The sequence below is a fragment of the Bos indicus genome, chromosome 15, assembly GCF_029378745.1.
Source record: "Bos indicus isolate NIAB-ARS_2022 breed Sahiwal x Tharparkar chromosome 15, NIAB-ARS_B.indTharparkar_mat_pri_1.0, whole genome shotgun sequence".
Classification (NCBI taxonomy): Eukaryota; Metazoa; Chordata; class Mammalia; order Artiodactyla; family Bovidae; genus Bos; species Bos indicus.
In genome coordinates this window covers 47,645,808-47,665,353 of record NC_091774.1, presented here as the reverse complement: position 1 = coordinate 47,665,353, position 19,546 = coordinate 47,645,808, and the positions used below count along the sequence as shown (strand labels likewise).

Below are 19,546 nucleotides of genomic sequence, written 5' to 3'. Positions count from 1 at the left end.
TTACTATTTCATATAGTCCTTAGCAAAATACACCTAATTTAGAATCTTATTAAATATTATGATACAATATACCCTTATCAATGTTGTAGTGGAAAGGAAAAGAGAAGAATGAATTTTTTTTCTTTCCTTTTCCTAAGAACAGAAAAGATAAACAGAACAGTGAGTAGGCCTGAACATTCAAAGGTTTTTTTTTTTTACTTTAACCCCTTCAAACTCTGCATGTCTGTAACTCAGTTTGCTTTTCTGCTCCCCTAACTCTGCAAGAGCTACATTTTGCACCTAATATCTCTTTTCCTTGTTGTTGTTGTTCAGTTGCTAAGTCATGTCCAACTCTTTGTGACCCTATGAACTGCTTCCTTGTCCCACAGTATCTCCCAGAGCTTCTCTAACTCATGTCCATTGAATCAGTGATGCCATCCAACCATCTCTTCCTCTGTTGCCCCTTCTCCTCCTGCCCTCAATCTTTCCCAGCATCAGAGTCTTTTCCAATGAGTTGGCTCATCACATCAGGTGGCCAAATTATTGGAGCTTCAGCTCCAGCATCAGTCCCTCTAGTAAATATTCATGGTTGATTTCCTTTAGGACTGACTGGCTTGGTAACCTTGCTGTCCAAGGAACTCTCAAGAGCCTTCTCCAGCACCACAATTTGAAAGCATCAGTTCTTTGGTGCTCGGCTTTCTTTATGGTCCAGCTCTCACATCCATACATAACTACTGGAAAAACCATAGCTTTGACTCTGCAGACCTTTATCAGCAAAGTGATGTCTCTGCTTTTTAGTACACTGTCTAGGTTTGTCATACTTTTTCTTCCAAGGAGCAAGCATCCTTTAATTTCCCCTTGTAGTTCTTCTGTTTTGCATATCAGAAAAAAGGCTGCCAAGCCACTGAACTGCCAGACTCAATAACTGGGTTTCTGACTCCAGCCTATGACTATTTTTGAAACAATGCAAGAAGGAGACACCATCCTAACACCTTTGTTCTCCATCACTGACTCTTGACTGCAAGCCCTCATCTTATATAAGCCCCTAGACTTCTCATGGAGACGGGGCACAGTTCCTGAGGCACGAGCCTACCCTGTTCCCCTCTTGGCAGACTAAGAATTAAAGCCACCTTTCTATTTACTCCAAACTCAGTCTCCATATTTTTTATTTGACTTCAGTGGGCAGAGACAGCCAAGATTTAAGCCAGCAACATGAATATCTGATTCATGTGATTGATTTGATATTGTTCTTAAATGTCACTGAAATAAAGGAAACCAGACTGTAAATTATTGTATCATTTTATTTTCTAATCTTTCAACCCCCCCCCCCACCCCCACAGACTTCTGAGCAGGAAGTACAGTATTTTTGTCTCAAATCTACCCTAGCCCTCCAGCTGAGTACTGGAGATCCCAGGAATTTTTCAGAGTTGTCAGTTTCTTTTTAAGAATGAGAAGAGGTTGAGAACCAAATTCACTCCAATATTGCTATTCCTACTTATAGCCACAGGGGGGCACCGTTGACATGTCAACAACGAAGCATTTCTTTACTCCTTGCAGTAAGGCTATCCTGTTTAGACTCCTTGGCTGCACAGTCTTGATGTCCCACAGTCTGCCTTTGAGGTCATACCTTTCATGGTTAACACCCGCATGCTCAGAGTACACCCCGAACACACTACAGTATCAAATGGCTATGTGCTAAGAGGCTCCCAAACTCCACTTTATGATCTGTGGAAATGTAGTTTTGCTCCCTTAACAATGTTTAGGTCTTTGTTTTAAACATTGATCACCAGCATACACTCTCTTTCCTCCAGATTAATTCCAGGAAACTTGTTGCTTTCTCTTGTCGCTGAATCTTGATTTAAATCTGCCTTGTTCCTAGAGAGCGGTGTTCAGCGGTTTCAGATCTTTCTCAAAAGACTCTGTGTTCCTTATATAAGTGTGACTAACCTGAGTGGCCTTGACAGATCAACTTTCTCCCGCTCCTCTTGTTCTTTGTACACCCCCTTCTAGTACAACTGGACCACAGTTAGCAAAGTGACTCTTCACAGATCTTCTCAGTTAAACTGAAAAAAAAAATCTATATCCCTCCATTTTATTTATTTTTTTCTCTCAGTTTTATTGAGATATAATTGACATATAGCACTGTATAAGTTGAAGGCACACAGCAATGACTTGACTTACATATACTGTGAAATGATTACTACAAAATTTTAGTTAACATCCAACATCTCATATAGATAGCCAAAAAAATGAAAAACAATTTTTCTTTGCGATGAGAACTTTTAGGATTTGTTTTCTGAGCAGCTTTCAAATACAACACAGAGCAGTATTAACTATAGTCATCACGTTGTACATTGCACCTCCAATACTTATTTATAACTGGAAGTTTGGACATTTATACCCCACCAATTTAAAACTCCTTTAGTTTATGCCACTTCATTCTATCCACTCAAGACAGCGCTCAAAGATTTCTACTAAGTACCTTTGCAATGCTATGATTACTTTACAGCTGAGTTGTGTCTGCCTTTCAAGACCAGGCTCTTTGAGTTACCCTGTTCCTCCATTCTCTTTATCTACACGTAGATTCACCCCAAAGCCTGTCTTGGTACCACTGTGTCTCGTTCATTGAACCACTTGCACTGGGCTTGACAATTCTGAGAAACTGTGGTCCTCTTAATCTTAATCATCTACAAAAGACTCTTATGAAAATTAAATATTATCATGCATTAAAACTGGAATATTGCAAGCATTCAAAATATTTGAGCTTTTAATTTCATTAATATTACTATAATTATTATCAGTATATCTGGACATTGAAATTATTAGTATCATATTAGGCAAGAGGTGTTGAAGTTGGCCCTTCTGTCTTCTGAGGAACAGTAGGAGATGATGGTGGAAAAAATTATTTGGGCAGCCATGAGATAGAGAGAAGTCCTATCAAAGAATTCCTTTTTAAAAATGACAAATACTGAATCACATCTGTGGCTCTGGCTTGAGAAAATGAGAGCCAGGTCTGGGGGTATGAAGATCGCTATCTTGCAGAGATGTCATTTTTCCTTTCAAACTGTTATTGAGTGTGGCTTTCTTTGGAAGAATCTGCCCCTGGAGCCCAATATCAGCATTGACTTGCAGTTATTTTTATCCCCATAGGGTGGAGCAGTGGATCTCCATTCCTGTTACCAGCTTGATATCAAATTCTTTCATAACTTTGACAGCTGCCCCTACAGCATCACGTCACATCTCTTCACCTGTCTGCCCTGTAGGACTTGACTCTGTCTCCAGCCCACTGGGTGGCATCCTATACTGCAGGGATTGTATAACTGTCCTTCAGGTGATCCTAAGTTTTCAGACTCAAACATTTGGAGCTGTGCCAGTAATTACTTCTTGTCACTCAGAGCTACACCCTCCCATCCAAACATCTTGTGATGCTGGGGCTTAGACTCTAGGACTCTGGGTCAGCTGGATCCCTCTTAGTTTTTACCTACAGAGAGCAACAGACAAAGACTGGAAGGTGGAGGCGGTGGGGGGTAAGGTGGGATACTTGTTCCTTCCCCTTTCATCAGTATCCCTCAGCAATGACTCTTCATTCTGGCATTGAAATTGGTTTTAGCTTCCAGGATTGGTTGGTTGGTTGCTTTGGATTTTGTTTGGGTTAGAGTTTCAGAATTCCCAGAATCAAGTCAGCCTCTCTAAACTCCTTCAGAGATACCAGCATCAGGATAGAGTCCTTGCTCAGAGGTCTCTGTCCCAGCCCTAAGGGCACCTCCGCGGAGCCCTTGTGACACGAGTACCAGTCAGAGGCTGCTCCCCTCCTCAGAGCTGCGAAACCCAGTTCAGCAAGCCCACCGCCAACCTGCTGGCTCCTAATGACCCAACAATTCCCAAGTATAAGGTTCTTCCCTCAGGTACTATCCCTGTGTTACTTCAGCATCCTCTCTTTTTCCCTCTTTTTTTTTTTTTTTTTAATTTTCATGTGTGAGTCGGACACGACTGAAGTGACTTAGCAGCAGTCCAATACTTATTTAATCAAGTGCTTACTTTAAATTCTCTAAAGGTAATCTGTGAGATTTATTTTCTCCTGAATGAACCCACTTTTATCCACAAACGTGACACTTCGCTCTATCTTTTCACCTTCAACTAGAGCTCTTGAGATGAATCAACAGATAAGACCTGCCTTTCAGTTCACTGCATGTGCCGCTTAAACCCATGGGGACATGGCCAATTTACTGTCCTGATTCCCCAATTTCTTACTCCATTCATATCCACTCTCCCCCCACCTCAAACTATTTCCTCATTCTCTAGACTCCCTGAGGGCAGTGAGGCTGTTGAGGACATAGTAAGAGGTTAGCACTGATTTATTATTATTATTATGAGTGCTCTTTTCCTATGGTCCTGCAGGTTCTTTGTCACAGGACTCTGTCTTTTCTGAGAACTCATCCCTCTCATAATAGGAGATACAGGCAGGAAATATCCATGGAAATCCAGAAGGACAAAACACAGGCAAGGGTGGGACATTTCTGTAGAAAGACACCAGGCTCTAGAGCCTGGATTTTAATGTCTGCTCTGTCATATATCTGCTATATGTATATATATATGATCTCCAGTAGTTTTTTCTCTTAAAATCATATTTTTTTATACTATGTAAAATGGAAGTAGTAGTAGTAGTAGTAGCTACATGAATGTTGTGAAGATTAAATTGTTTCACTGTAACTGCCCAGGACCAAAGCAGTTGCCCAAGAAAAATGAGTTTCTTCCTCTTGCCTACCCTCTCCTGAGCCAGGCAAGAACAAAGGCAGAAACCAGGGTCAGGCTTTTCTCTAGCTCATGCCTGGGAAAAATCACTGAGAAGGAAGGGCAGATAGAATTCTAAATCTGTTTTATAAATTCACATCCCTCTCTGCAACAGTTTCTGAATTCCTTGCTTTATCTCTTTAGTCCAAACCCCATATACAACAGGGTTCAAGGCAGGGGATATGAGGTGATGAAGGATATTGAGCAGGATCAGGATGTCCATGGGGACACTTTCTGGCCACATTTGTCAACACAACGAGAAGGATGGTGCTGAAAAAGAGAATGAGGATGAAGTGAGAGCCACACATGCTCAGAGCTTTGACTGCAGCTCCCTCGGCCTTGAACTTGAACACAGCTCTTAAGATGAAGATGTAGAAGATGAAAACGAGGATGAAATCTGAGCCTAGTATCATCCAACCAGCCACAAACTGGTAGATTGTGTTCAGGGTGAAATTGTCACAGGAAATCCTGGACACAGACAGGTTGGCACAAATGCAGTTCTCAGTGACATTTTTCCCACAATAACAAAGCCTGGCAGCAAGAATGGGAATGGGTAGAGTGAGAAGGGCATTTTGTATGACAATGAAGGTACTAGCTTGGCCACAACGTGGTTAGTGAAGATGGATGGGTACCTCAGTGGGTGGCAGATGGCCACATAGCAGTCATAGGCCATGACCAAAAATGCACAGGACTCCATGGGGAGGAAGCTGTTCATGATGAACGTCTGGAGGAAGCAGCAGAGAAGCTGGTGGACCTGAGGTCAAACCAGAAGATGGCCAGGACCTTGGGGATGACAGTGAGGCAGAGCACCATGTCCAGCAGGAAGAGGAGGCTGAGCAAACAGTACATGGGTTCATGAAGAGAGACCTCCAGCCGGATGGTGATCAGGAGAGTGGCATTGGCCCCCAGGACCAGAAGAAAGAGGAGACTGAGGGGCAGGGACAGCCAGTGCTGCCAGCTCTGGTAGTTAGGGAAGCAGATGAGGAGGAATTCAGAGACTAAAGGAGTGGAGTAGTTGCTGAGTGAGGTCATCCAGTGAATCCTGAGCTGAGAAGTCTTGTCTTGACTATTTGCTTGGTCAGATACAAAAGGTAATTTTGTTTAATTGATTTCAAAAATATAGCTCTCACTCTGTAGGTTGCTAATGATATATAGAAGGAGGAAAATTTCAGGCAATATCCTAAAGATAGAGTGGTGGGACTTGACAATTAACGCTGCTGCTGCTAAGTCACTTCAGTCATGTCCGACTCTGTGCAACCCCATAAACGGCAGCCCACCAGGCTCCTCTGTCCCTGGGATTCTCCAGGCAAGAATACTGGAGTGGGTTGCCATTTCCTTCTCTAGACAATTAATGCTACAGTCTATGAAAGAGAAAAAAAGAATCAGTGTAAATGCTAAGATGTGAAAAGAGAATAACGATAGGTAGTAACCTCACAATTTAAAAATGTGCAATAAATTAAGTCAGTGTTGTACCAGTTTAAGAAAACAAAAATGATAATACTGTAAAGGAGAAGTTGCTTTCTCCATGAAAATTTTAAGGAACATAGGATCAACTTGTCAGCTAAGCAAAAGTCTAATAATATGAGAATATGAATGGTCATTAAATTTTATTGAAAGGGTGTCATTAGTGACCTGGACATGGATAATTCATTGGACTGGTGGCAATAGAAACCAGAATGAAAGGAGCTGAAGATTCAATAAGTGAGAAAGTGTAGATAGAGAAGGCTGACTACATAACTAAAAGGCTCATTCAAGCTTGCAGGTAAAGGAAAAGGCAAGACAAGAATGAATCATATTGTAGCATGCCTATTTGGGGAAAGGTTACAAATTCAGATGGAAAGTAAGATAATTGAAGTAGTTGTTTATTAAGAAAGCAACTTTTTTTCTTTACTATTATCATTTCTTTGTAATTTTTTACACATAGATTTTGTACCTCTTTGTCTCCCTCCACCCTACTCTGAAATATCTGAGGACTGACAACATGCACTTTTCACTGATATACATCAACATTCTCTAACGCCCCATAGATTCTTAACAAAAGCCTATTGCAAAAAACTGGACCTTAGTGTTTTACACAGATGGAAAATTTCAAGGAAGGAGAGTGAAAGTGGAGAATTAGCCAGGGTTTCAGTGCTGAAGGAACTTGGAGGAGGGGAAAGGAGAAGCTCTGATCAATACTACAAATGGTGGCTATATTTAAAATGGATAACCAACAAGGACCTACTCAACAGCACAGGGAACTTTGCTCTGTATTATGTAGCAACCTAAATGGGGAAAGAATTTGAAAAAGGATGCAAGTATAACTTGAATTGGCTCAGTGTTAAAGAACCTGCCTGCAACACCAGAGACATGGGTTCGATCCCTGGGTCAGGAAGATCCCCTGGAAAAAGGAATGGCAACCCACTCCAGTTTTCTTGCCTGGAAAATCCCACGGACAGAGGGGCCTGGTGGACTACTGTCCATGAGGTCGCAAAAGAATCAGACATGACTCAGCACAGCACACACACATAATTTGAATCACTTTGCCCAAATCTATCACACTGGTAATCAACTATACTCCAGCATAAGATAAAAAATAAATTAAAAAATTTTAAAGAAAAATGTTTTAAAAAAAATACTACAAATGGTAGTCACTGAGGGTTTTTATGGTGGACTTCAGGGGATGGACAGAGCATGCCACACAATGCATGTTAGAACCTGGAGGCTCATTCACACCACTGTCTGCAGTGCTGCTCAAGAGCCTGTCCCTTGGTGAATGGTAAAACCCTAGGCTAGGTCTCTGACTTAATAAATATTTTGCCCTTGCCCTAAAACAAACTCAGAATCACTCTATTGTTCCTGCTATGTTAGTACAAATTTTCTTGAATTTCCTTCAGCTTAAAATATTACCAACTTATCCATACAAAATCTCATCTCTCTGCACCCAGCTTTCCTGTTCTTCTTGACCTTCCTCCTCCTCAAGTTTTCTCATCCCTGTTGAGTGCCCTTCTTTGCACTTTGTCCTTTTCTAGCATTGTTTGACATAATATTTATACCTGTTCATGCACCTCCTCAAAGGCTACTTGCTGATCAATTCTCCTCTTTATCTGCTTCTATTCATCACTTGTTCACCATTTACTTGTGAAAGGGTTATTGCCCAAAACTCATCAAGTCCAAGGTACTTGCCTTTAGCTACCCAGTGTTATCACTTGGACTCTAAGCTTATTAAAGTCCAATTCAATTTCTTCACTGTTTAACATTGGATAGCAGGTAGGAGGAGAGAAAATCTGGAATGGGAAAGAAGAAAAGGGAAGCAAATTTCTCGATGTTCTAATAAGTGTTAAGTATTGGTACATGGAATAAAAAATAATTTAAGGACTCTAAAGCTGGATCGACAATATTCACTGGTATATATCAGGCATCTCGCATATACCAGGCATTCTTCTGAGAATATCATATCTATTCATTTATTTCATAGAAACACAATGTCAAAAACAAAACTGAGAGTCTTTCTCAACTCCGTTTCAATTAGCCCTCTGGAGTATCTTATCCAATTCAGGGCACTATGGATTTGGAAATTCTTTGTCAGACTGAGATAAAGTCATAGGAAGTTAAAACATAATAAAAGGCACTGACCCCCTTTGTGGGGTTAAGTAATTGTTACAAAATATAGATGTGTGAAGAGTGAAAAAGTTGGCTTAGGAGGAGGAGCTAAGATGGCGGAGGAATAGGACGGGGAGAACACTTTCTCCCCCACAAATTCATCAAAAGAACATTTTAACGCTGAGTAAATTCCGCAAAACAACTTTTGAATGCTGGCAGAGGACATCAGGCACCGAGAAAAGCAACCCACTGTCTTCTAAAGGAGATTTTTAATTTATGCTTTTTGGTATTTGTTATCAATTTTGTACCTATATCTTCCTTATAATTTCTGTGACTTTGTTTGTTTTTGTTTTTCTCTTCCTTTTCCTTCTTCTTTTCTTTAACATTTATTTTTGAAATTCCAAACTCTAGATTTTTCATTTTTGCTTTTGGGTATTTGTTACCAATTTTGTACCTTTAAGAACCCAATCTTCAGTACCCATTTTTCACTAGGGAGCGAGATTACTGGCTTGACTGCTCTCTCCCGCTTCGGACTCTCCTTTTTTTCCACCAGGTCTCCTGTGTCTCCTCCCTAACCCCTCTCTACTCTACCCAACTCTGTGAATTTCTGTGTGTTCCAGACGGTGGAGAACACTTAGGGAACTGATTACTGGCTGGATCAGTCTCTCTCCTTTTCATTCCCTCCTTTTATCCTCCTGGCCACCTCTGTCGCCTTCCTCCCTCTTCTCTTCTCTGTATAACTCCGTGAACATCTCTGAGCAGTCCAGTTGTGGAGTGCACATAAGGAAGTGGTTACTGGTTAGCCCGCTCTCTCCTCTATTCCACCTCATCTCATTCGGGTCACCTCTAACTCCCTCCTCCTCTTCTCTTCTCCATGTAATGCTGTGAACCTCTCTGGGTGACTCTCATGGTGGAGAAACTTTTCATTTTTAACCTAGATGTTTTATCAATGGTGCTGTATAGAAGGAGAAGTTTTGAGACTACTGTAAAAATAAGACCTATAACTGGAAGCAGGAGGCTTAAGTCCAAACCCTGAATCCAGGGAACATTAATTGACAGGAGCTCATCAAATGCCTCCATACCTACACTGAAACCAAGCACCACACAAGGGCCAACAAGTTCCAGGGCAAGACATACAAAGCAAATTCTCCAGCAACACAGGAACACAGACCTGAGCTCCAATATACAGGCTGCCCAAAGTCACCCCAAAACCATAGACATATCATAACTCATTACTGGACACCCCATTGCACTCCAGAGAGAAGAAATCCAGCTCCACCCACCAGAACACCAACACAAGCTTCCCTAACCAAGAAACCTTGACAAGCCACCTGTACAAACCCACACAAAGCAAGGAAATGCCACAATAAAGAGAATTCCACAAACTGCCAGAATACAGAAAGGACACCCCAAAATCAGCAATATAAACAAGATGAAGAGACAGAGGAATACCCAGCAGGTAAAGGAACAGGATAAATGCCCACCAAACCAAACAAAAGAGGAAGAGATAGGGAATCTACCTGATAAAGAATTCCGAATAATGATAGTGAAATTGATCCAAAATCTTGAAATTAAAATGGAATCACAGATAAATAGCCTGGAGACAAGGATTTAGAAGATGAAAGAAAGGTTTAACAAGGACCTAGAAGAAATAAAAAAGAGTCAATATATAACGAATAATGCAATAAATGAGATCAAAAACACTCTGGAGGCAACAAATAGTAGAATAACAGAGGCAGAAGATAGAATTAGTGAATTAGAAGATAGAATGGTAGAAATAAATGAATCAGAGAGGAAAAAAGAAAAACAAATTAAAAGAAATGAGGACAATCTCAGAGACCTCCAGGACAATATTAAACGCTACAATATTTGAATCATAGGGGTCCCAGAAGGAGAAGACAAAAAGAAAGACCATGAGAAAATACTTGAGGAGATAATAGTTGAAAACTTCCCTAAAATGGGGAAGGAAATAATCACTCAAGTCCAAGAAACCCAGAGAGTCCCAAACAGGATAAACTCAAGGCGAAACACCCAAAGACACATATTAATCAAATTAACAAAGATCAAACACAAAGAACAAATATTAAAAGCAGCAAGGGAAAAACAACAAATAACACACAAGGGAATTCCCATAAGGATAACAGCTGATCTTTCAATAGCAACTCTCCAAGCCAGGAAGGAATGGCAAGACATACTTAAAGTGGTGAAAGAACATAACCTACAGCCCAGATTATTGTACCCAGCAAGGATCTCATTCAAATATGAAGGAGAAATCAAAAGCTTTACAGACAAGCGAAAGCTGAGAGAATTCAGCACCACCAAACCAGCTCTCCAACAAATACTAAAGGATATTCTCTAGACAGGAAACACAAAAAGGGTGTATAAACTCGAACCCAAAACAATAAAGTAAATGGCAATGGGATCATACTTATCAGTAATTACCTTAAATGTAAATGAGTTGAATGCCCCAACCAAAGGACAAAGACTGGCTGAATGGATACAAAAACAAGACCCCTACATATGTTGTCTACAAGAGACCCACCTCAAAACAGGGGACACATACAGACTGAAAGTGAAGGGCTGGAAAAAGATTTTCCATGCAAATAGAGACCAAAAGAAAGCAGGAGTAGCAATACTCATATCAGATAAAATAGACTTTAAAACAAAGGCTGTGAAAAGAGACAAAGAAGGTCACTACATAATGATCAAAGGATCAATCCAGGAAGAAGATATAACAATTATAAATATATATGCACCCAACATAGGAGCACCACAATATGTAAGACAAACACTAACAAGTATGAAAGGAGAAATTAACAATAACACAATAATAGTGAGAGACTTTAATACCCAACTCACACCTATGGATAGATCAACAGAAAATTAACAAGGAAACACAAACTTTAAATGATACAATAGACCACTTAGACCTAATTCATATCTATAGGACATTTCATCCCAAAACAATGAATTTCACCTTTTCCTCAAGCGCACACGGAACCTTCTCCATGATAGATCACATCCTGGGCCATAAATCTAGCCTTGGTAAATTCAGAAAAATAGAAATCATTCCAAGCATCTTTTCTGACCACAATGCAGTAAGATTAGATCTCAATTACAGGAGAAAAACTATTAAAAATTCCAACATATGGAAGCTGAACAACACACTGCTGAATAACCAACAAATCACAGAAGAAATCAAAATTTGCATATAAACAAATGAAAATGAAAACACAACAACCCAAAACCTATGGGACACTGTAAAAGCAGTCCTAAGGGGAAAGTTCATAGCAATACAGGCATACCTCAAGAAACAAGAAAAAAGTCAAATAAATAACCTAACTCTACACCTAAAGCAACTAGAAAAGGAAGAAATGAAGAACCCCAGGGTTAGTAGAAAGAAAGAAATCTTAAAAATTAAGGCAGAAATAAATGCAAAAGAAACAAAAGAGACCATAGCAAAAATCAACAAAGCCAAAAGCTGGTTCTTTGAAAGGATAAATAAAATCGACAAACCATTAGCCAGACTCATCAAGAAACAAAGGGAGAAAAATCAATAAAATTAGAAATGAAAATGGAGAGATCACAACAGACAACACAGAAATACAAAGGATCATAAGAGACTACTACCAGCAATTATATGCCAATAAAATGGACAACGTAGAAGAAATGGACAAATTCTTAGAAAAGTACAACTTTCCAAAACTGGGCCAGGAAGAAATAAAAAATCTTGACAGACCCATCACAAGCACGGAAATTGAAACTGTAATCAGAAATCTCCAGCAAACAAAAGCCCAGGTCCAGATGGCTTCACAGCTGAATTCTACAAAAATTTAGAGAAAAGCTAAATTTCTACCTATCCTACTCAAACTCTTCCAGAAAACCACAGAGAAAGGTAAACTTCCAAACTCATTCTATGAGGCTACCATCACCCTAATACCAAAACCTGACAAAGATGCCACAAAAAAAAAAAAAAAAAAAACCTACAGGCCAATATCACTGATGAACATAGATGCAAAAATCCTTAACAAAATTCTAGCAATCAGAATCCAACAACACATTAAAAAGATCATACACCATGACCAAGTGGGCTTTATCCCAGGGATGCAAGGATTCTTCAATATCCACAAATCAATCAATGTATACACCACATTAACAAATTGAAAAATAAAAGCCATATTATTATCTCAATAGATGCAGAGAAAGCCTTTGACAAAATTCAACATCCATTTATGATAAAAAAAAAACTCTCCAGAAAGCAGGAATAGAAGGAACATACCTCAACATAATAAAAGCTATAGATGACAAACCCACAGCAAACATTATCCTCAATGGTGAAAAATTGAAAGCATTTCCTCTAAAGTCAGGAACAAGACAAGGGTGCCCACTTTCACCATTACTATTCAACATAGTTTTGGAAGTTTTGGCCACAGCAATCAGAGCAGAAAAAGAAATAAAAGGAATCCAAATGGGAAAAGAAGAAGTAAAACTCTCACTGTTGCAGATGACATGATCCTCTACATAGAAAGACTCCACCAGAAAATTACTAGAACTAATCAATGAACATAGTAAAGTTGCAGGATATAAAATCAACACACAGAAATCCCTTGCATTCCTATACACTAATAATGAGAAAATAGAAAGAGAAATTAAGGAAACAATTCCATTCACCATTGCAATGAAAAGCATAAAATACGTTGGAATATATCTACCTAAAGAAACTAAAGACATATATATAGAAAACTATAAAACACTGGTGAAAGAAATCAAAAAGGACATGGAGTAGAAGGATCAATATAGTGAAAATGACTATACTACCCAAAGCAATTTATAGATTCAATGCAATCCCTATTAAGCTACCAACAGTATTCTTCACAGAGCTAGAAGAAATAATTCCACAGTTTGTATGGAAATACAAAAAAACCTCGAATAGCCAAAGCTATCTTGAGAAAGAAGAATGGAACTGGAGGAATCAACCTGCCTGACTTCAGGCTCTACTACAAAGCCACAGTCATCAAGACAGTATGGTACTGGCACAAAGACAGAAATATAGATCAATGGAAAAAAAAATAGAAAGCCCAGAGATAAATCCACGCACATATGGACACCTTATCTTTGACAAAGGAGGCAAGAATATACAATGGATTAAAGACAATCTCTTTAACAAGTGGTGCTAGGAAAACTGGTCAACCACTTGTAAAAGAATGAAACTAGACCACTTTCTAACACCATACACAAAAATAAACTCAAAATGGATTAAAGATCTCAACGTAAGACCAGAAACTATAAAACTCCTAGAGGAGAACATAGGCAAAACACTCTCCGACATACATCACAGCAGGATCCTCTATGACACACCTCCCAGAATATTGGAAATAAAAGCAAAAATAAACAAATCGGACCTAATTAAACTTAAAAGCTTCTGCACAACAAAGGAAACAATAAGCAAGGTGAAAAGACAGCCTTCAGAATGGGAGATCAGATCAGATCAGTCGCTCAGTCATGTCCGACTCTTTGCAACCCCATGAATCGCAGCACGCCAGGCCTCCCTGTCCATCACCAACTCCCGGAGTTCACTGAGACTTACGTCCATCGAGTCAGTGATGCCATCCAGCCATCTCATCCTCTGTCGTCCCCTTCTCCTCCTGCCCTCAATCCCTCCCAGCATCAGAGTCTATTCCAATGAGTCAACCCTTCGCATGAGGTGGCCAAAGTACTGGAGTTTAAGCTTCATCATTCTTTCCAAAAAAATCCCAGGGCTGATCTCCTTCAGAATGGACTGGTTGGATCTCCTTGCAGTCCAAGGGACTCTCAAGAGTCTTCTCCAACACCACAGTTCAAAAGCATCAATTCTTCGGCGCTCAGCCTTCTTCACAGTCCAACTCTCACATCCATACATGACCACAGGAAAAACCATAGCCTTGACTAGACGGACCTTTGTTGGCAAAGTAATGTCTCTGCTTTTGAACATGCTACCTAGGTTGGTCATAACTTTCCTTCCAAGGAGTAAGCGTTTTAATTTCATGGCTGCAGTCCATGTGCAGTGATTTTGGAGCCAGAAAAATAAAGTCTGACACTGTTTCCGCTGTTTCCCCATCTATTTCCCATGAAGTGGTGGGACCGGATTCCATGATCTTCGTTTTCTGAATGTTGAAATTAAGCCAACTTTTTCACTCTCCACTTTCACTTTCATCAAGAGGCTTTTGAGTTCCTCTTCAGTTTCTGCCATAAGGGTGGTGTCATCTGCATATCTGAGGTTATTGAGATTTCTCCTGGAAATCTTGATTCCAGTTTGTGTTTCTTCCAGTCCAGCGTTTCTCATGATGTACTCTGCATATAAGTTAAATAAACAGGGTGACAATATACGGCTTTGACGTACTCCTTTTCCTATTTGGAACCAGTCTGTTGTTCCATGTCCAGTTCTAACTGTTGCTTCCTGACCTGCATACAAATTTCTCAAGAGGCAGATCAGGTGGTCTGGTATTCCCATCTCTTTCAGAATTTTCCACAGTTTATTGTGATCCACATAGTCAAAGGCTTTGGCATAGTCAATCAAGCAGAAATAGATGTTTTTCTGGAACTCTCTTGCTTTTTCTATGATCCAGCAGATGTTGGCAATTTGATCTCTGGTTCCTCTGCCTTTTCTAAAACCAGCTTGAACATCAGGAAGTTCACAATTCACATATTGCTGAAGCCTGGCTTGGAGAATTTTGAGCATTACTTTACTAGCATGTGAGATGAGTGCAATTGTGTGGTAGTTTGAGCATTCTTTGGCATTGCCTTTCTTTGGGATTGGAATGATATCTGACCTTTTCCAGTCCTGTGGCCACTGCTGAGTTTTCCAAATTTGCTGGCATATTGAGTGCAGCACTTTCACAACATCATCTTTCATGATTTGGAATAGCTCAACTGGAATAGCAAATGAAGCAACAGACAAACAACTAATCTCAAAAATATACAAGCAACTCCTACAGCTCAACTCCAGAAAAATAAACGACCCAATCAAAAAATGTGCCAAAGAACTAAATAGACATTTCTCCAAAGAAGACATGCAGATGGCTAACAAACACATGAAAAGATGCTCAACATCACTCATTATCAGAGAAATGCAAATCAAAACCACTATGAGGTATCATTTCACGCCAGTCAGAATGACTGTAATCCAAAAGTCTACAAGCAATAAATGCTGGAGAGGGTGTGGAGAAAAGGGAACCCTCTTACACTGTTGGTGGGAATGCAAACTAGTACAGCCACTATGGAGAACACTGTGGAGATTCCTTAAAAAAACTGGAAATAGAACTGCCTTATGACCCAGCAATCCCACTGCTGGACATACACACTGAGGAAACCAGAAGGGAAAGAGACACGTGTACCCCAATGTTCATTGCAGCACTGTTTATAATAGCCAGGACATGGAAGCAACTAGATGCCCATCAGCAGATGAATGGATAAGAAAGCTGTGGTACATATACATAATGGAGTATTACTCAGCCATTAAAAAGAATACATTTGAATCAGTTCTAATGAGGTGGATGAAACTGGAGCCTATTATACAGAGTGAAGTAAGCCAGAAAGAAAAACACCAATACAGTATACTAACGCATATATATGGAATTTAGAATGATGGTAACAATAACCCTGTATACGAGACAGCAAAAGAGACACTGATGTATAGAACAGTCTTTTGGACTCCGTGGGAGAGGGAGAGGGTGGGATGATTTGGGATAATGGCATTGAAATATGTATAATATCATATATGAAACGAGTCGCCAGTCCAGGTTCGATGCACGATACTGGATGCTTGGGGCTGGTGCACTGGGACGACCCAGAGGGATGGTATGGGGAGAGAGGAGGGTTCAGGATGGGGAACACATGTATACCTCTGGCAGACTCATTTTGATATTTGGCAAAACCAATACAATATTGTAAAGTTAAATAAAATAAAATTTAAAAAAATAATAAAAATTAAAAAAAAAAAGAAAAAGTTGGCTTAAAGCTCAAGATTCAGAAAACTAAGATCATGACATTTGGTCCTATCACTTCATGGCAAATAGATGGGTAAACAGTGGAAACAATGAGAGATTTTACTCTGGGGGGCTCCAAAATCACTGCAGATAGTGATTGCAGCCATGAAATTAAAAGACACTTACTCCTTGGAATGAAAGTTATGACTAACCTAGACAGCATATTAAAAAGCAGAGACATTACTTTGCCAACAAAGGTCCTTCTAGTCAAGGCTATGGTTTTTCCTGTGGTCATGTATGGATGTGAGAGTTGTACTGTGAAGAAAGCTGAGTGCCAAAGAATTGATGCTTTTGAACTGTGGTGTTGAAGTACACTCTTGAGAGTCCCTTGGACTGCAAGGAGATCCAACCAGTCCATCCTAAAGGAAATCAGCCCTGGGTGTTCATTGGAAGGACTGATGCTGAAGCTGTACTTTGGCCACTTGATGCGGAGAGCTGACTCATTTGAAAAGACCCAGATGCTGGGAAAGATTGAAGGCAGGAGGAGAAGGGGATGACAGAGGATAAGATAGTTGGATGGCATCACCGACTCAATGGACATGAGTTTGGGTGGGCTCCAGGAGTTGGTGTTGGACAGGGAGGCCTGGCGTGCAGCAGCTCATGAGGTCGCAAAGAGTCAGATACGACTGAACAACTGAACTGAACTGGATAATGTGTGATCTGCAAAGGACATCAATGATAACTTGAAAATATTTGAATGGTTATCTTTGGCAAAAGGGCAAAACCAGAACCATTGGAGAAAAATCTCAGAGAAACTGAGTTTGGTTAAATGTGAAAGAGTTCTGTCAGTCCAAAGAAAGTTATCTGTCTGCAATTTAAACTGCTCTATGGGGACAGAGTTTGGGGAAAACTTCTTCATCGGTTTTTTTTTTTTTTTTCCTGAGTCCATGTGCCAGATGTCCAGTGACATACTAATTCAGCATTTGTACACCTTTTATCGCACTGTAGAATTTATAGGCTTCCTCTCTTTCCTGGTCAAGCAAGATGAAAGCCAATTCTCTACTTTCACTAAGTCTCCTAAACAAGAAATGAAATGGGGTCCTCTTCTAGGAAGGCAGAGAGAAGAAAGAAAACTAATTGGCTCCTTATGGATCTGCTTAGGGTTTCTAGATGCTAATGCATCCAAAGTTACCATATCTCTTACCTTGTTATTGCCTTTTTCTTCCTATTTATTGGAGGCTATTAGAAAAGGATCCTTAACTGCCTTGTCATTCTTCATATCTAGATCCAACAGAACCTGTTTTATCTGCCCTTAGCCCTGGAATTTACAGAAGATGTAGAGGGATGAGTCTTTTATGATGTATCAGCTGTAGTAAAACCATGTTGGGAATTTGCTTAATAAATCTTGAGGGTTTTATGAGCTCCTGTTCCGGGCAGGTCATGGTGGAGAGATTTGACAGAATGTGGTCCACTGGAGAAGGGAATGGCAAACCACTTCAGTATTCTTGCCTTGAGAACCCCATGAACAGTATGAAAATGCAAAATGATAGGATACTGAAAGAGAAACTCCCCAGGTCAGTAGGGGCCCAATATGCTACTGGAGATCAGTGGAGAAATAACTCCAGAAAGAATGAAGGGATGGAGCCAAAGCAAAAACAATACCCAGCTGTGGATGTGACTGGTGATAGAAGCAAGGTCCGATGCTGTAAAGAGCAATATTGCATAGGAACTTGGAATGTCAGGTCCATGAATCAAGGCAAATTGGAAGTGGTCAAACAAGAGATGGCAAGAGTGAATGTCGACATTCTAGGAATCAGCGAACTGAAATAGACTGGAATGGGTGAATTTAACTCAGATGACCATTATATCTACTACTGCGGGCAGGAATCCCTCAGAAGAAATGGAGTAGCCATCATGGTCAACAAAAGAGTCTGAAATGCAGTACTTGGATGCAATCTCAAAAACGACAGAATGATCTCTGTTCGTTTCCAAGGCAAACCATTCAATATCACAGTAACACAAGTCTATGCCCCAACCAGTAACGCTGAAGAAGCTAAAGTTGAACGGTTCTATGAAGACCTACAAGACCTTTTAGAACTAACACCCAAAAAAGATGTCCTTTTCATTATAGGGGACTGGAATGCAAAACTAGGAAGTCAAGAAACACCTGGAGTAACAGGCAAATTTGGCCTTGGAATACGGAATGAAGCAGGGCAAAGACTGATAGAGTTTTGTCAAGAAAATGCACTGGTCATAGCAAACACCCTCTTCCAACAACACAAGAGAAGACTCTACACATGGACATCACCAGATGGTCAACACCGAAATCAGATTGATTATATTCTTTGCAGCCAAAGATGGAGAAGCTCTATACAGTCAGCAAAAACAAGACCAGGAGCTGACTGTGGCTCAGATCATGAACTCCTTATTGCCAAATTCAGACTTAAATTGAAGAAAGTAGGGAAAACCACTAGACCATTCAGGTATGACCTAAATCAAATCCCTTATGATTATACAGTGGAAGTGAGAAATAGATTTAAGGGCCTAAATCTGATAGATAGAGTGCCTCTTGAACTATGGAATGAGGTTCGTGACATTGTACAGGAGACAGGGATCAAGACCATTCCCATAGAAAAGAAATGCAAAAAAGCAAAATGGCTGTCTAGGGAGGCCTTACAAATAGCTGTGAAAAGAAGAGAAGCGAAAAGCAAAGGAGAAAAGGAAAGATATAAACATCTGAATGCAGAGTTCCAAAAAATAGCAAGAAGAGATAAGAAAGCCTTCTTCAGTGATCAGTGCAAAGAAATAGAGGAAAACAACAGAATGGGAAAGACTAGGGATCTCTTCAAGAAAATCAGAGATACCAAAGGAACATTTCATGCAAAGATGGGCTCGATAAAGGACAGAAATGGTATGGACCTAACAGAAGCAGAAGATATTAAGAAGAGATGGCAAGAATACACAGAAGAACTGTACAAAAAAGATCTTCATGACCCAGATAATCACGATGGTGTGATCACTGACCTAGAGCCAGACATCCTGGAATGTGAAGTCAAGTGGGCCTTAGAAAGCATCACTACGAACAAAGCTGGTGGAGCTGATGGAATTCCAGTGGAGCTATTCCAAATCCTGAAAGATGATGTTGTGAAAGTGCTGCACTCAATATGCCAGCAAATTTGGAAAACTCAGCAGTGGCCATAGGACTGGAAAAGGTCAGTTTTCATTCCAAT

General features: G+C 40.1%; 1 pseudogene; it reads right to left on the bottom strand.

Moving 5' to 3' along the window:
• Window positions 1-4,864: 4,864 nt before the first annotated feature.
• LOC109568865 (olfactory receptor 56A1-like) lies at window positions 4,865-5,802 on the bottom strand (annotated as a pseudogene).
• Window positions 5,803-19,546: the final 13,744 nt, after the last annotated feature.